The sequence below is a fragment of the Taudactylus pleione genome, unplaced genomic scaffold (genome assembly GCF_031769625.1).
Source record: "Taudactylus pleione unplaced genomic scaffold, aTauple2 ptg000005l, whole genome shotgun sequence".
In the NCBI taxonomy this organism is placed as follows: domain Eukaryota; kingdom Metazoa; phylum Chordata; class Amphibia; order Anura; family Myobatrachidae; genus Taudactylus; species Taudactylus pleione.
In genome coordinates this window covers 13,568,019-13,584,148 of record NW_028284408.1, presented here as the reverse complement: position 1 = coordinate 13,584,148, position 16,130 = coordinate 13,568,019, and the positions used below count along the sequence as shown (strand labels likewise).

Here is a 16,130-nt window from a genome sequence, read left to right as displayed (position 1 = left end):
ATAGTGGGTGCTCAATGGGTGGGACATTCCATTTACAAAGTTGTGCGGACATTCAACATTCCTTGATGTACAGTGTCACGTGTGTACCGGGAATACCTCATGGAAGGCATTACGACACCATGGGTGCATAATGATCATGACCAGCGGCGTTTGGAGAGAACTGTTGGTGGTAACAGACAAGCGACACTGGCTCAAATCACATCCAATGCAGGAGGAACCAGAAGCATATCCAGCATGGTCAGTGCAGCGTTCTTTAGCTTCCATGGGATATGGGAGCAGAAAACCCAACAGAGTACCCCCTGTTAACACTACACAGACATATCGCCTCATCTGGGCTCATGACGCTGCTAATTCGACCTTGGAGGACTGGCAACATGTGGCATGGTTAAAGGATTCAAGGCTCCAGTTGTTTCAGACTGATGGTAGGATTTGGTAGTGGCGCAAAACCCATGAGGCCATGGACCTCAGTTGTCAACAAGGCACTGTGTGTCACAACCAGGGTTTCTCGGCATGCGGTTGGCGGGTGATACCTGTGAGGACGCTATGACGAGGAGCGTCTGTCGGTGGTACTGGTGCCTGGCGGGGAGCATTGGCTGTGCATGGTCCTATGCGGGCATAGTTATCATTCTGGGCTGGTTGGGCCTGGTGGTGCTTCCGTTCCGCTTCGGCATGGGTGCTGCCATCTTGCCTCTGGCCATGTGACCTAATCGCCCTATACTGGTGTGTCACGTGCTCTCTCTCTGACCTGTCATGGCAGAGCACTCGGTATTTAAAGGGAGTTCAGAGCTTCTCTTCATTGTCAGTGTAACGTGTTTCTCAGCGGAAGCTGAGAGAGAGTTTCTGTACTCGTACACCTATCGTTGGAATCCCTGCCTAAGCCTGCTTCACCCTGCCTGCTCCAATCCCGCTGGATTCCCCTGCCTCCTCCATTTACCTCTCCCTTGACTGAGTACCTGAGTCTCCTGTACCCTGCACCTTGCCTCCACTTGCTTCTCCACGGGATATTAATTTTATTCAGCCTGCACTTCACTTCAGCCTCACAAAACCTGGAATACTGGACTGTCTCCTGCCTGTCACTACCTGGACTTTCGCCCATTGCCTCACTACAGTTCCAAGAGCACCTTAGTACTATCTGGACTTTTGTGTTGCCATATTCATGTCTACTAAACCACTCATTAAAAGTTCCACATTTTCCTTTAAGTCTGCTTCAGTGTCTGCTCCTAATACCACCCCGGGTCCACAACAAAACCAGACCCTCACACTGTGCAGGCTGGAGTTGGTTCCATAATGGTGTGGAGCGTGTTCAAGTGGCATGAGTTGGGTCTGATTGAACAAGTCATCGCATGGTAACCACTACGTTGCATTGCTTGATGACCATTTGCCCCAAACCCATGGACATCATGTACACCCAGAACAATCGAATATTACAACAGGATAATGCACTGTGTAATCTGTCCCAAGTTGTCCAGAATTGGTTTGAGGAGCATTCTTGAGAGTTTCATTAAATAGTGTTCACCCGACACGAACCCAATCGAGCATTTATGGGACATTGTGGAGAGGTCCATTTGCATCAAAGATCAAATAACCTACAAATATCAGGGAGCTGTGGGAAGCTATCCAGACGTCATGGATCAACATCTCTCCAGAGGTCTTTCATCCAGTTATGGAATCGTTGCCACATCAAGTTGCTGCACTTCAATAGGCTAAAGGGGGATCTACACAGTACTAGGCATCTATCCCATGACTTTTGGCACTTCAGTTTAAAACATTGCTTATTGCCCCACATTGGTGCAAGCAATGTTTCTTACCTGTAATATCACACAAAGTCTCAATGTGGAAGGTTCCTTTAATCACTTACATAGAGAGATGCATACATATCTAATTACGATAGTATTAACAATTACTTGCATTTAATTACACACAAAGGGGACAATCCAATTAGGTGCGAGTTAGCTTGTGCGAGCAGTTCCAATTGCGTGAGTGTATATGAGTGTGGTGTGTGCATGTAAGACATGGGTTTGGTATGGATTGCCGGCAGTCAGGATGCTGCTGGTCAGAATACCGACAGTCGCATCCAGACAGTCAGAATCCAGACACCCATCAGGAAATAAGGTAAGGCTAACCCTAACCCCTACCCTCCCTCCTTGGTGCCTAAATCTAACCTCCCCCTCCCCGCACCCTAATCCTAACCCTCCCCCTAGAATCACGCACACAAGGATGCCGACTACATCCCGTATGACAAGTATGTGTGTGTATGAGTGTGACATGAGAGCAGCATGACAGCCCTGGCAATTAAAATGCCAGGGCAGACACGACTTACAGTATATGTCTGAAAGTGGTCGACCCGGGAATTTCCCGGGCCTTAAGTGTAGTGTGAAAGAGGGGCTCTAGCAAAAACCCGGGTTTTTACTCAGGTGAAAAACCTGGGTCTGAACAGGGAAATTCCTGGGTCATATGTCTGAAAGTGGTAAAAGTTTTTAATTAGCCTAATTGGCCCGTTGCTTTTGTCGTTTAATATTAAACAAAAACAAGTTTGCTTTTTAACTTTTTTTTTTCCATAAAAAAAATTTGACACAGGTTAAAACCCTCCAGTACTTTCCTTATGCCCACTAACAGCCTTCTGTATGATTCTGCTAACAAAGTTCTCTTTTTGGAGTCCAGGATGGTGTCCCCACTATTTCATGCACTTCTCCAAGTCACATGTTCTAGAAAATCAGCACACCCTCACCACAAGTACCACGAAAAGGTGTTTCTAATTGGATCTCACATTTCTTGTGCGTGTGCATTCGTGCTATGTTTGCGAGTTTCAAAGAAACAAACTCGCTTTTGCACACTCGCACCTAATTGGATTGACCCCAAAATGTTTAGCTGAATAGTTAAACAAATATAGCAATGTATAAACAAACATTTATCCTGCATTAATATGGCCCTACAGATATGTCCTCATACATTTAGCCGCCTTGCGTTAAACAGCACTTCTAGTCATCTAGTCGTGCCATGCCGTGGCATGACTCGGTAGCGCATATCGTCTTTTCGTGTGACCTTTTACCTTAAAATGCGCCTTATTCGCACAGCAGCTTCTGCTGATTAAAATGATATGTGGCATGCCTATATTCTGTGTGCAACTGCGGCTGTATCTGCATGTAACAGATTAAGTTAGTGACACAGCCGCTGACACTAATGTAGCAATTCGCATGCAGATACACCCGCAATCACACACAGAATATAGGCATGCTGTATATTATTTTAATCAGCAGAAGCTGCTTGTGCATCGCACAAAAAGACGCTCAGCACTACTGAGTCACACAGAGCTCGTTATGTATAGCGCGACTTTTAGCGTATGGAGGATGGAGGATAGATGTATATGGACACATCTGTAACCATCTTCCTTCTTCTTTTCATCCCTTAGGTATTTTATATCATCCTGCACTATATCCTCTACCTATGAACGCTCTGTAATCAATCTCTGATTTTAAAAGCATGCAATATCATGACTGGCTTGTAATTGTTATTACCGGTGTTTGAGAAGTTGTTCAGCAAGGCAGTTTACGATTCCATACTGGCCTGGTGTTTACCTGCGGCCATCGGGGAATCAAGATTTTTCAACATGTTGAATATCCCCGTCCCGACATCGGTAGAACTGGGAATTGAGCCAAACCATAGCAGATGTATGGGTTTCTTAACAGTGCAAAAAATCTCCTTTGATCAGCTGACCCATTTGGCTCAGATCTAGCTTGTGTCTTATGCTGAGTACACACTGGAGCGATGTCAGGCCTATTTGCCGTTTTGGAACGACAAATTGCCTACATCGCTCAGTGTGTACCGGCAATTACGCGCTCCCGCACATCAAACCTAGCGATATCGCTAGTGCATTGTTAATTAATGACGTAACAGTGATCGTTCAGTCGTTCATTAAAGTCGTCCAGGGTGGACGCACAATCACTGTTCATGGGAATTTGTTCCGATGTCCCTTTGTCCCAGTGTGTACCCAGCCTTAAATCAGGCATACTATATCTTCACATTCAGTCAAGGGACAGCTGTGCTTAAGTCAGCTGTGCATATAGATACACAAAGTGTTAAACACTGAACAACAAAAACTGGCAGTTGCTTATGTTGTCCCAAAATATATTGTCTTTTATTGGTAAATCAGCATGTACCACTAATTGCTTTTACTCATATCACTCCATGGTATTATCTCTAAGGATGTACAGTAGATCATACATTCCCTGCAGCTCACCCTTCTGTGCACATTGCTGCCTCAATGATGCAAGGGGGTCGCAGAGGGGGAAGGAGGGTAAGAAGCACTGCTCACCTGCGCTGGAGAGCCTGGTCAGTGCTGAGAGCCCAGCTGCGGTTGTGAACGGTGCTGACCCGGGCATAGCCCAGGTCGGCACCGCAATGTAAAAGGGGGTCTGTCCCGGGTCTGATCCAGGTTGGAAACATGTTCCACATCCTTTACTTCAAGCTCAGTGTCACTACAGTCTACCAAGCCCCCTCAAACCTGTAGAAATTAATGCTAACAACTTTCCACTAGAGATTAGTGGCTTGGTTTTGGCTTGCATCTTGCCACAAAGTACCAATCTTAATTAATTTTAGAAAGAAGAGAGGGTAAAGGGGAGTGTAGAAGGAAAGGAGTACACCGCAAGGTCAGATAGGTTCAGTCAATGTGGGGGTTGCCACAAAATTTCACCACAACAAATGAGTTACTTATATATGATTGACTCAATATGCAAATGTTTGCAGTGGGCATGATAGTCGTAACAAGGGTGCACCCTAGGAGCAAATAAACAGTAATCAACAAAAACATGCAGACCAGAACTACTGGTAAATGGAGCACACTTTGTTATGACCCTAAAACATATATTTTAAATAATTTAATTAAAAGCTAAAGATCACAATAAACAATGCACTGTAGTGAGTCCTTAGGTGGTTTGGTATTTAAGCAAGTTTTGTTTAATGTCACTTGTGTGTTTCCTGAGGAAGGGGCTTGGACCCCGAAATGTTGAATAAAGCACCCATTTATTATTTCACCGATGGAGACAACACTTGGAGTGCCACCTCTATTTACTACATTGCATTAGAGGTGGATTAGCCTCAGGTGAGCACCCAAGCAAGTTATTGACAGGTTCCAGCTACCTGCAGAGTGCCGGCTCGTTGGATTCTATATTTTTTTTTTATATATATATATATATATATATACACACATACACACACACACACACACACACACACACACACAAACACACAAACACACATACATCTCTATCTTCTACTGAATGCAGGGCGTAAGGTATGCAGGTCAAAATAACAAGATAGGTAAATGAACATATACAAAACATGTGCAGAAATGGTGTATGTATAGCAGTAAATAATAATAAATATTCACGTTACGGGTGAATATTGGAAAAAATTATGAAGAAAATACAGAAATACATAGTGAAAATACACACAGATTAAAACTGCACCAAGAGAAACAGACCGATGACCAGTAACTCATATGTATAAAAAAATGTGTATATATCAATGAGGCATCCCTCAATGCACTGGGAATTAAATTACAAAATTTCAATGGAAAGGTGAATATAGACCAGTGTCTCTAAAGAAGATGAATCAAAGACTATGCATTTACATGCACTGGGATCTGCTTTCGCCAGTCATGCTAGGCATCAGACTGGGGATGAGAGTCCCGTGCAAATGGAATAGTAAAAGATACAAAAGAGCTGCTACTGCTGCCAGTACTGAAAATGGGACACGAATCCTGTTGCTGAGCAGTGCAGGATTGGAGCGCACCGCATCGACTGGTGAGAGAGCAGCGAGGAGAGTAAAAAATACCTGTCAGTTGATAGTAAGTAATTCCCAGTGGTACAAGGTGTGTTGGTGCTGGGGTCCCCTGTGCGCACAGAGGTACCCCGTGAGCGGGCCTGGCGCGTGTATCGCCTGGGCTTTCTCAAAGGAAGCTCGTCACATGGCTAGTGAGCCGGGTATAAATACTTCCGGCTGCGTCCTGATTGGATGAGTGCTCGTGATTGATGGAAACAACTACCAGTCCTGTGTTGTTGTCCGGGACATGCTGGTTAGGCAATGTGTATCTACTATTGTAATCGTGCAGTCGTTCCTCATCCCCTGTAGTGCCTTGAAGTCAACATTTTAATGCCCGATTTGTGAACGATTAATGAGCGATTGAATGATAACGATGTCGTTATCGTTCATTTTAATCGCCTAGTGGATACGCGGCATTAGAGGTATCTGAAGCTGAAGGAGTCTGACAGCATATAAGTGGTACATAGGGAGGTTTGAGGAGCATTTAAGGGGCATATAAACAGTTAAATTATGATGGGACCCAGAAAAAAAGTGAGGTTGGATACACATACATGTGAGCTGGTATAAAAAGTAATTCTTCAAAAGTCTTGTTTTCTTCCTTTCAGATTCAAGAGCATTATCTACCCTGTCAAGGAAAGAACGTAGTTTTGCGTTCTCTGCTACCCACCCACATATGGCTCCTTCTGGAAGTCCCAGTTAACTCTAATTCTGCAGCTCTAATTAGTCTATCGCAGAATATTTCTGTGATATCTGCTGCATTAGACTGTTAGAATACTTAAAATCGTACAGAATCTGCAGTTTCCACATGATTTAATAAAAAAGGCTTGATACATATGCCCCTAAATCTGTGCATTAGAAGCTGCATATTTCACTTCTTTGATCACAACCAGTTTTTCCTTTAGAGTAAAAGATTTTTGTTTACTTGCATTTGCTATCTGACAGTGGGAGTAGCAAAAATTCACCTGCGTCATGTATCATAATAGAGGGGAGAGGAGCTTGCTTACAGCACTGGACAAGCCAAATACCGTACTGCACAAGAAGAGAAGGGAGACCGGTTATACCCACGTTACATAGAAAACAGTGGTATAATACTGCGCTATAACCAGGATTGTTCTGCATTTGCTGTCTTGCTAATCAAACACTTTTTTTTTTTTTTTTACTGGACAAAAATGATCATTCAGATCTTTGCAAACCATCATTTTTAGTTTATTGTGGGGTTTTGTTGACCTGCTCAAGCTATAAGCAAATGCTGTCTCAACTTTCACACTTCCCTGATATAAGAGGGAACAAAATCATTTCTCAGACAGTCCAGATATCTCAGTTACAGGGAGGGTTTTAGACAACTGCATAATATGGCAGTTAAAGGTGAGTGTTTCCAGGGAAGGATCCCTGTCTTAGTGCTACCTCTGGGTGGGCGGTAATAGAGGGCCTGATTCAGAGATGACGATATTTTATCAGTAGAGCGATTAACGGTACACTGTGCATGCATCCAAGTCGCACTGCGCATGTGTCAAGGTACACTACCGTAGAAGCGACTTTTTACTCGCAGTGTGATTGTCAGGGAGCGTTTATGGCAGATAACAGCAAGTGACGGCAAAGAACGCAGACGTGTCGCACCCATTTTCGGGGGGTGTCACAGCATGCATCTGAGATCTCATATGCAGTGAAAATGTCTCCAGCGTCTTAATTCCTACGGCTATTCTAAGGAGCCATAGGGTTACACAGAAGTGTGATAATAGAATGACCTGCAATCGATGCTGAGACTTCGTGCGGAGCTGCTTGGACTTGCAAAGCTACAGGTGGGCGTCTCAATACAAATCCTGGCGGCTGCGACATTTGCATATTTTGGCCCAGCATCTTGCACACAGATTAAAAAAGAGCATAGCTTGTTTCAGCAGTGGAAAGCATTTGTTTTAGCTTGAATAGTTATTGGGACAATCAATGAAGTTCTCCACGTTCCCCTTCAAAGTTCTGAAAATGAGTGGCTGAGGAATAATCAAACACTGTATGAATACTCAGGCTAAACAGGAAGGAATGGGCCTGTCAGAGAGCTCAGACTACACAATTTCAAACAAAAGGTTAGATGAAATTCCTGCTACATAGAACAGATACTCACAAATGCTAAACTTCACAGATTTACTAAGCCAAAAAAATACATTTGGAAATCATTACATGTAGCAGTCATTCATAAACCTGAAAAAGAAGTGTGTATAATATATATATATATATATATATATATATATATATATATCACACTATTATATATATAATTCTATATATACAAATCACGAGTGAAACAATTGTGCAGTCATTGATCCCGTTACCTCTTCACTAAGCTTCCTCAATACATCAAACTCTTAACATGGCAGCTTAATGCAGACTTCTTGCTTGATTTGCTTGTTACCTAGGTGTGAATCCCTAGTTCACTAAAGTTTACTGATATATTCCACTAATTTGCATTATCTGTGCTTCAGCTCAGCCCTGCAATTTTCTGCTGGGTACGCACTATGCGATATGTCGTTTGTCAACTGTACAAACAACATATCGCATAGTGCATCTGTCTGTTTGTACCAAATATATGTCTGTGGACGACGTCGTTCACAGACATATTATGGCACGTACACACGGTACGACAAAAATGAACGATAACTTTCAGAACCTTCATTTTTTTGTGCCTTCCAACCGTCAAACGACCAGCAATGCGCGGGCACGTATGGACGATAACGATATCAATCATCGGCCGTGCATGCAGGCCAACTTGGACGATATCGGCCAGGTTACATAGGGACCCGTGATCGTTGATGAGTTGGTGGTGTGCTGGATGAGCGATATCGATCATCCAGCACCCCGGGAAGGTGCAGGGAGGTCAGTGATATCGTTATCGCTGACTGATCATACCGTGTGTACGCACCATTAAGTTGGCCCTGCAGCATGGCAGAGGTCAAAATGTCTTGCAGATATATTGGTACATCTGCCTGTGTGTACGTGCAGCCACACGTCCACCTGTTCACTGGCTGCAGGAACCACAACCAGACCAGCAAATTTAAATGTCCACCCAGTTGTGATGTTTGGCCAGATACAGTCAGGTGCATAAATATTGGGACATTGACAGAATTTTCATATTTTGGCCTCTATTCACCACCACAATGGCTTTGAAATGAAAAACAAGATGTGCTTTAACTGCAGACTTTCAGATTTAATTTGAGGGCAATTACATCCAAATCAGGTGAACGGTGTAGGAATTACAACGGTTTCTATATGTGCCTCCCACGTTTTAAGGGGCCAAAAGTAATGGGACTATCAACTCAAAAGCTATTTCATGGACAGGTGTGGGCTATTCACTCATTATTTCATTATCAATTAAGCAGGTAAAAGGTCTGGAGTTGATTCTAGGTGTGACATTTGCATTTGGAATCAGTTGCTGTCGACTCTCAATATGAGATCCAAAGAGCTGTCACTATCAGTGAAGCAAGCCATCATTAGGCTGAAAAATCAAAACAAACCCATCAGAGAAATAGCAAAAACATTATGTGTGGCCAAATCAACTGTTTGGAACATTCTTAAAAAGAAAGAACGCACCAGAGAGCTCAGCAACACCAAAAGACCCGGAAGACCATGGAAAACAACTGTGGAGGATGACAGAAGAATTATTTCCCTGGTGAAGAAAAACCCCTTCACAACAGTTAGCCAAATCAAGAACACTCTCCAGGAGGTAGGTGTATATGTGTAAAAGTCAACAATCAAGAGAAGACTTCACAAGAGTGAATATAGAGGGTTCACCACAAGATGTAAACCATTGGTGAGCCTCAAAAACAGGAAGACCAGATTAGAGTTTGCCAAACAACATCTAAAAAAGCCATTACAGTTCTGGAAGAACATCCTATGGACAGATGAGACAAAGATCAACTTGTACCAGAGTGATGGGAAGAGAAGAGTATGGAGAAGGAAAGGAACTGCTCATGATCCAAAAACATACCACCTCGTCAGTGAAGCATGGTGGTGGTAGTGTCATGGCGTGGGCATGTATGGCTGCCAATTGAACTGGTTCCCTTGTATTTATTGATGATATGACTGCTGACAAAAGCAGCAGAATGAATTCTGAAGTGTTTCGGGCAATATTATATGCTCATATTCAGTCAAATGCTTCAGAACTCATTGGACGGCGCTTCACAGTGCAGATGGACAATGACCCGAAGCATGCTGCAAAAGCAACCAAAGAGTTTTTTAAGGCTAAAAAGTGGAATGTTATGCAATGGCCAAGTCATTTCCCTGACCTGAATCCGATTGAGCATGCATTTCACTTAATGAAGACAAAACTGAAGAGAAAATGCCCCAAGAACAAGCAGGAACTGAAGACATTTGCAGTAGAGGCCTGGCAGAGCATCACCAGGGATGAAACCCAATGTCTGGTGATGTCTATGCGTTTCAGACTTCAGGCTGTAATTGCCTGCAAAGGATTTGCAACAAAGTATTAAAAAGTGAAAGTTAGATTTAGGATTGTTTAGTTTGTCCCATTACTTTTGGTCCCTTAAAAAGAGGGAGGCACATATAGAAACCGTTGTAATTCCTACACCGTTCACCTGATTTGGATGTAATTACCCTCAAATTAAATCTGAAAGTCTGCAGTTAAATCACATCTTGTTTGTTTCATTTCAAAGCCATTGTGGTGGTGAATAGAGGCCAAAATATGAAAATTCTGTCACTGTCCCAATATTTATGCACCTGACTGATATATAAAAATATATATATATATATATATATATATATATATATATATATATATATATATTAGGGATGTGCAGGCTCGGTTCTACTCGGTTCCGTTCGGTTCTTTTTACCGGATCTTATTGGGTTTCAACTGTCACGAGTTTTGGATAGCCAATAAGATTCGGTAAAAAGAACCGAACGGAACCGAGTAGAACCGAGCCTGCACATCCCTAATATATATATATATATATTTTACATTTATTGATAGGGGCCCCAACACATTTGTTGACCAGGGGCCCCCACAGACCTTAATCCGGCCCTGTGGGGAGCTCTAAAGCATAAATTATAATGGGACCCAGAAATGGGAGGGTCACTGGGTCACATTTTGTCACTCTGCACAATCACTGCAATTAGCCATGAAAAAGCCGCGGTTTTGCGAAAAAAGTGTTCGCAGGTGCGAATATTTCATACAAAAATGCCTATTGTGCAATCCTATTGCTGAAGTTTTCGCAAGTGCAAATTCTCCATAGACAAAAACCGACAAACTGTTTTCACCATCTCAGAGTAAATGAACAATTTTTTGGTTAAAAATGTGGGGACTTAGCTCAGAACCCGTTGGACACCCCCCGCCTCATTTTTTTTATTAGCCTAATTTGGCTAATAATTACATGTCATTTTTGGGTTGAAAAGATGTAAAGTGTTGAAAAATGGATTTAAAGTAGTGGGTCAGATATTTTGGGGGGCTGTATGCATGGACATTGATTTAAACATTGCAGGTGTCTGCACCTGGTGTATTTTTAACTAAAAGTGCACTTTTCTTACTCAAACATATACTTGCACCCATCTTAATGTACCCCAATTTAACTGCAGCATTTATTTTGGCAAAATAAAACTGCTTATTAAAAGTTTTCCATTGTTGTACAAATATGCATAGACAGTAACAGCCATCTGACACAATTTAAGAACCCCAAATACTTTTATTAGGGTCACTAATACACTTTTATATTGATTTCCTATGTCAGTTAGCCTTTTTATGGAGTACAGACAGATTCCCTCAAATTCAGCTCTGCTTTCTGCAGGTTACTCCACGAACAGTTTTCGTGCGAATGCCGCATCACGTCTTTTGTAATTGGATAGTGCGAAAAACGGGCGTGAGCATAGATAAAAGATGCGAAAATATCGCACCTGAAGTGTGCGAAAAAAAACGTTACATATTCGCTTTATCGCATCCAATTGAATACCCTCCTAAATGTAAATAGAAGTACACAAAACTATCAAGATATGTTGTATCAAATATGATTGCACTTTGGTCCAATCACAACCCAAAATCAAGAAATGATGCCTTGTGATTGGACCTCACATTCACACACCTCACCACTGCTATTTTCCAGTTCTGCACCAAAGAACCAGAGGAAATAAGGCTGCATGGAACAGCCCAATGACCCCAGCGTGGGAAACAGCTATAGAGTAGGAAGGAACAGCAATCACCAGCAAAACTGTATATGTTTATTTTGTAGAATGCAAAACACTTTAAACAAAAACTTATATAAATTACAATCAGGGATTGATGTTCATTTTACTTTCCCAGGTGTGTTCCATTATTACTGTGTGCAGAGGTTATGTGCACAGACACCTTATATCATAGTGATTTTAAAAATCATCCGTCTCTGTAGTTGTTTCCCCTGAACTCTCTCAACTTCACAAACAAAGTCCTTTATAAACCATGTATTCTCTGGACAGTTTATTTATGGTTTTAGTACATGAATTAATTAGAATGATGTCAGTTTTTCTTATACACGTATCTGACCCCATGTTTAGCATGATTACATCTAAATCATTGCAATCCAAGTCCTTCATGGGAATCGTTGGATCACAGAGAATTATGTTAGGAGTACATTGAACTCTGAGCATAAAAACTTGGTGAGATACACAAAGACTTGGCAAGCCACAGCAAAACAAACATGCAGGGGTTTGTGAAAAATGGGTGCCTAGACAGAGTAAAATCTAAGACGTGTGACTATACAGGAGTACGTCACTAATCCAGTATTGATGCTGGATTGTCCTACTTTTCTGTGCTGAACAGGACTGATCGCAACACAGGGAGAACAACTGTATGTATTCATTTCACAGATGTAACGCTGCAAGCAACAACACACTCCAAGTCATATGCAGAACATTATTCCAGTTGCTGAACAACAAATTACACACAGCTAAAGATATTCTATATTCATGAAAACGCATCAATTCGTTGGATGCACAGTGGATTTGCACACCATCTGAAAGTAAGCCCCCTAATAGAATATATTAATATAATTGAACAATCCAAAACCTATTAATGCAATATCTGTACATTGTTTTTTGTTTCACCAATTAACACTTGTTGCATTTACATTATAACATCCTTATTTAGCTCAATCGTATGGTGCGTACACATGTAGATATCAGCCAGCGATACGATATCGCTGGCTGATTGTTATGCACCCTCCCTGGTGCGCTGGATGATCGATATCGAGCATCCAGCACACCACCTACTTATCGACGACTATAGCAACCCGCTAACAATGATTGCGGGTCCCTATAGTAACCTGCTCGATATAGAGCAAGTTGACCGGCATGCACGGCCGATGGACGATATCGCTATTGTCCATACGTGGCCGCGCATCGCTGGTCGACAGTAAGTTGGTAGGGACCATTTAAATGAGCGATTTGAATGATAACGGTAACTATATTGTTCAAATCGTTCTTTTAAATCGCTACGTGTGTACGCTTCTATATCAACACTCATACATATAAAGAATAGAGACAGAAAGATACAAAGATTAGAGCAAACAAACAGAAAATGTCAATTTTACTTTCATGTCTGTCACAGCAGAGTAGGAGGCGGGTTTCATAAATACAGCATTCTGCACTAGAGGCCTGGAGAAAAACAGCATTCTGCCTTAGTGAGGGCCTGGAGAAAAACACAACCTTGAGCAACGACTCAGTGGCAGCGTGTAAGTACGGTTCAAAAAAGGCTACAGCAAAAAGATAAAATCAAAATTGATAACATCAAACAAACTGATTGATTTACCCAATAAATGAGATTATATGCCTATTCACCCACACTACACTGCACCCCGACTGCTGGCATTCATCCACAAACAGAGCAGAATGACACCTTTACCCAGTTATTGTCTGATGTTCCATTAAAGTTAAATGAGGAAGGAACGTATCAGACTGAGTCACCTTTAACAGAAAGATCTATAATTCATGTTATATAAACTGTTTGTTGTAATCAAAAAGGCACATTAACCCCTGAGCACACAGCATTTGGTCTGATCTGCACTGGGCTAGGAAAACATCATAGATAATATATTATAGGAAATAAATCACCATCCTTATTGCTGCACAGTACATGCACAGAGACTACACAATACATGCACACACTATACATCAGTCACATACAGAAGCTGCACATTACATTATCATTTATTTATATGGTGCCACAAATGTTCCGCAGCACCTTACAAAGTACAGGACCAGGACTGGATGCACATACTGCACACTCGGGAGCTGCACAGTACATCAGTCATACTGCACAGTACAAGCTCATTCTGCACATCAGTCACACACTGTACATCATTCACACTCAGGGGCTGCACAGTACAAGCTACACTGTACATCAGTCTCACTCAGGGGTTGCACAATACATGCTATACTATACATCAGTCTCACTCAGGGGCTGCACAGTACATGCACACACTGTACATCAGTCTCACTCAGGGGCTGCACAGTACATGCTACACTGTACATCAGTCTCACTCAGGGCTGCACCATGCACACACTGTACATCATTCACACTCAGGGGCTGCACAGTACATGGTACACCGTACATCAGTCTCACTCAGGGGTTGCACAGTACATGCTATACATCAGTCTCACTCAGGGCTGCACCATGCACACACTGTACATCATTCACACTCAGGGGCTGCACAGTACATGCTACACTGTACATCATTCACACTCAGGGGCTGCACAGTACATGCTACACTGTACATCAGTCTCACTCAGGGGCTGCACTGTACATCAGTCTCACTCAGGGGCTGCACAGTACATGCTACACTGTACATCAGTCTCACTCAGGGGATGCACAGTACATGCTACACTGTACATCAGTCTCACTCAGGGCTGCACCATGCACACACTGTACATCATTCACACTCAGGGGCTGCACAGTACATGCTACACTGTACATCATTCACACTCAGGGGCTGCACAGTACATCAGTCTCACTCAGGGGCTGCACAGTACATGCTACACTGTACATCAGTCTCACTCAGGGGCTGCACAGTACATGCTACACTGTACATCAGTCTCACTCAGGGGATGCACAGTACATGCTACACTGTACATCAGTCTCACTCAGGGGATGCACAGTACATGCTACACTGTACATCAGTCTCACTCAGGGGATGCACCATGCACACACTGTACATCATTCACACTCAGGGGCTGCACAGTACATGCTACACTGTACATCATTCACACTCAGGGGCTGCACAGTACATGCACACACTGCACATCAGTCACACTCAGGGGCTGCACAATACATGCACACACTGTACATCAGTCACACTCAGCGGCTGCACAGTACCAGCTCATTCTGTACATTAGTCACACTCAGGGGCTGCACCATGCACACACTGTACATCAGTCACACAGCGAGAGAGTACAGAAGACGGATCACATGGGATGCTGGGTGTGTATAGGTGGTGGGAAGGGGATTCATAATTACCTGGGGATCAACCGGTCAGGGTCAGGCCCACAGAAACCCGGCCGCTGCTCGGTGACAGCTGCTTCCCAACCGATGCCCGGGTCTCTGGCCTGCTATCCCCGTCCAGGGCTGGGGCAGCTCAGGATCTCCGGTCACGTACAGGCTGTAGCATTATCAGCAGAGCCCGGACACTGTGCAGCAGGCTCCACTGCGTAGAGAGGTGTTGTGGTGGTTCCAGCAGCACTGACGTCTCACACGTCATCAGCCGGCGCGCAGTCTCTGGCGCGTTGGTTGGCAGAGGAGTGGCGACCGAATGGATGGCAAAGTAAAGAAATCATTAGATCGTCTTCATCATCTGCTGAGACTGAGACAACTCGGAATATATGTTAGGCAGACCCGTATCCCCGGTCCATATTTTTTCGTAACGGTGTGTGACTAGCGAGATAAAACTGCAGACACTGATACGACATGGGAGCCCATATAGCAAAGTGTATTTGAGGTATTATCCCCGAAAATTTCCAGGAATTTCGGTATAAAAGCGGTATCACTGACACATTTAGAAAAATCAATAGGTGGAGCTAATTATTTCACTTGTGATTCAGTGAGGAGACCGGGAAAACATTCACCGTTTGGCGTCATGAGGACCGAGTTTGAGAACCTGTGGCTTAGGGCAAAAGTTACTAAGTGGTGGACTTGGTTTGGTGTAATGTGAAAGTCGTTTCATGTCACATTGGTAGCATTTACTAAGGTAGCATTGATAGAATTTACTAAGTGGCGGTTTTGGTGTCAACTGAAAACCGCCATCGATCCTGTTAAATGAGAACCTGACGTGGACTGTACTATTTGGTGG

At 43.1% G+C, this 16,130-nt stretch overlaps 1 protein-coding gene across 2 annotated transcripts in view; it reads right to left on the bottom strand.

Annotated features, from left to right (window-relative positions):
* The window catches only part of AKAP11 (A-kinase anchoring protein 11), a 54,551-nt gene extending 39,046 nt beyond the window's left edge, over nucleotides 1–15,505 (bottom strand). For both annotated transcript variants that reach the window (XM_088442047.1, XM_088442117.1), the window contains exon 1: nucleotides 15,302–15,505. The gene's annotated coding sequence lies outside the window, so the exon portion shown is untranslated. The remainder of the gene's footprint in view (nucleotides 1–15,301) is intronic.
* Nucleotides 15,506–16,130: the final 625 nt, after the last annotated feature.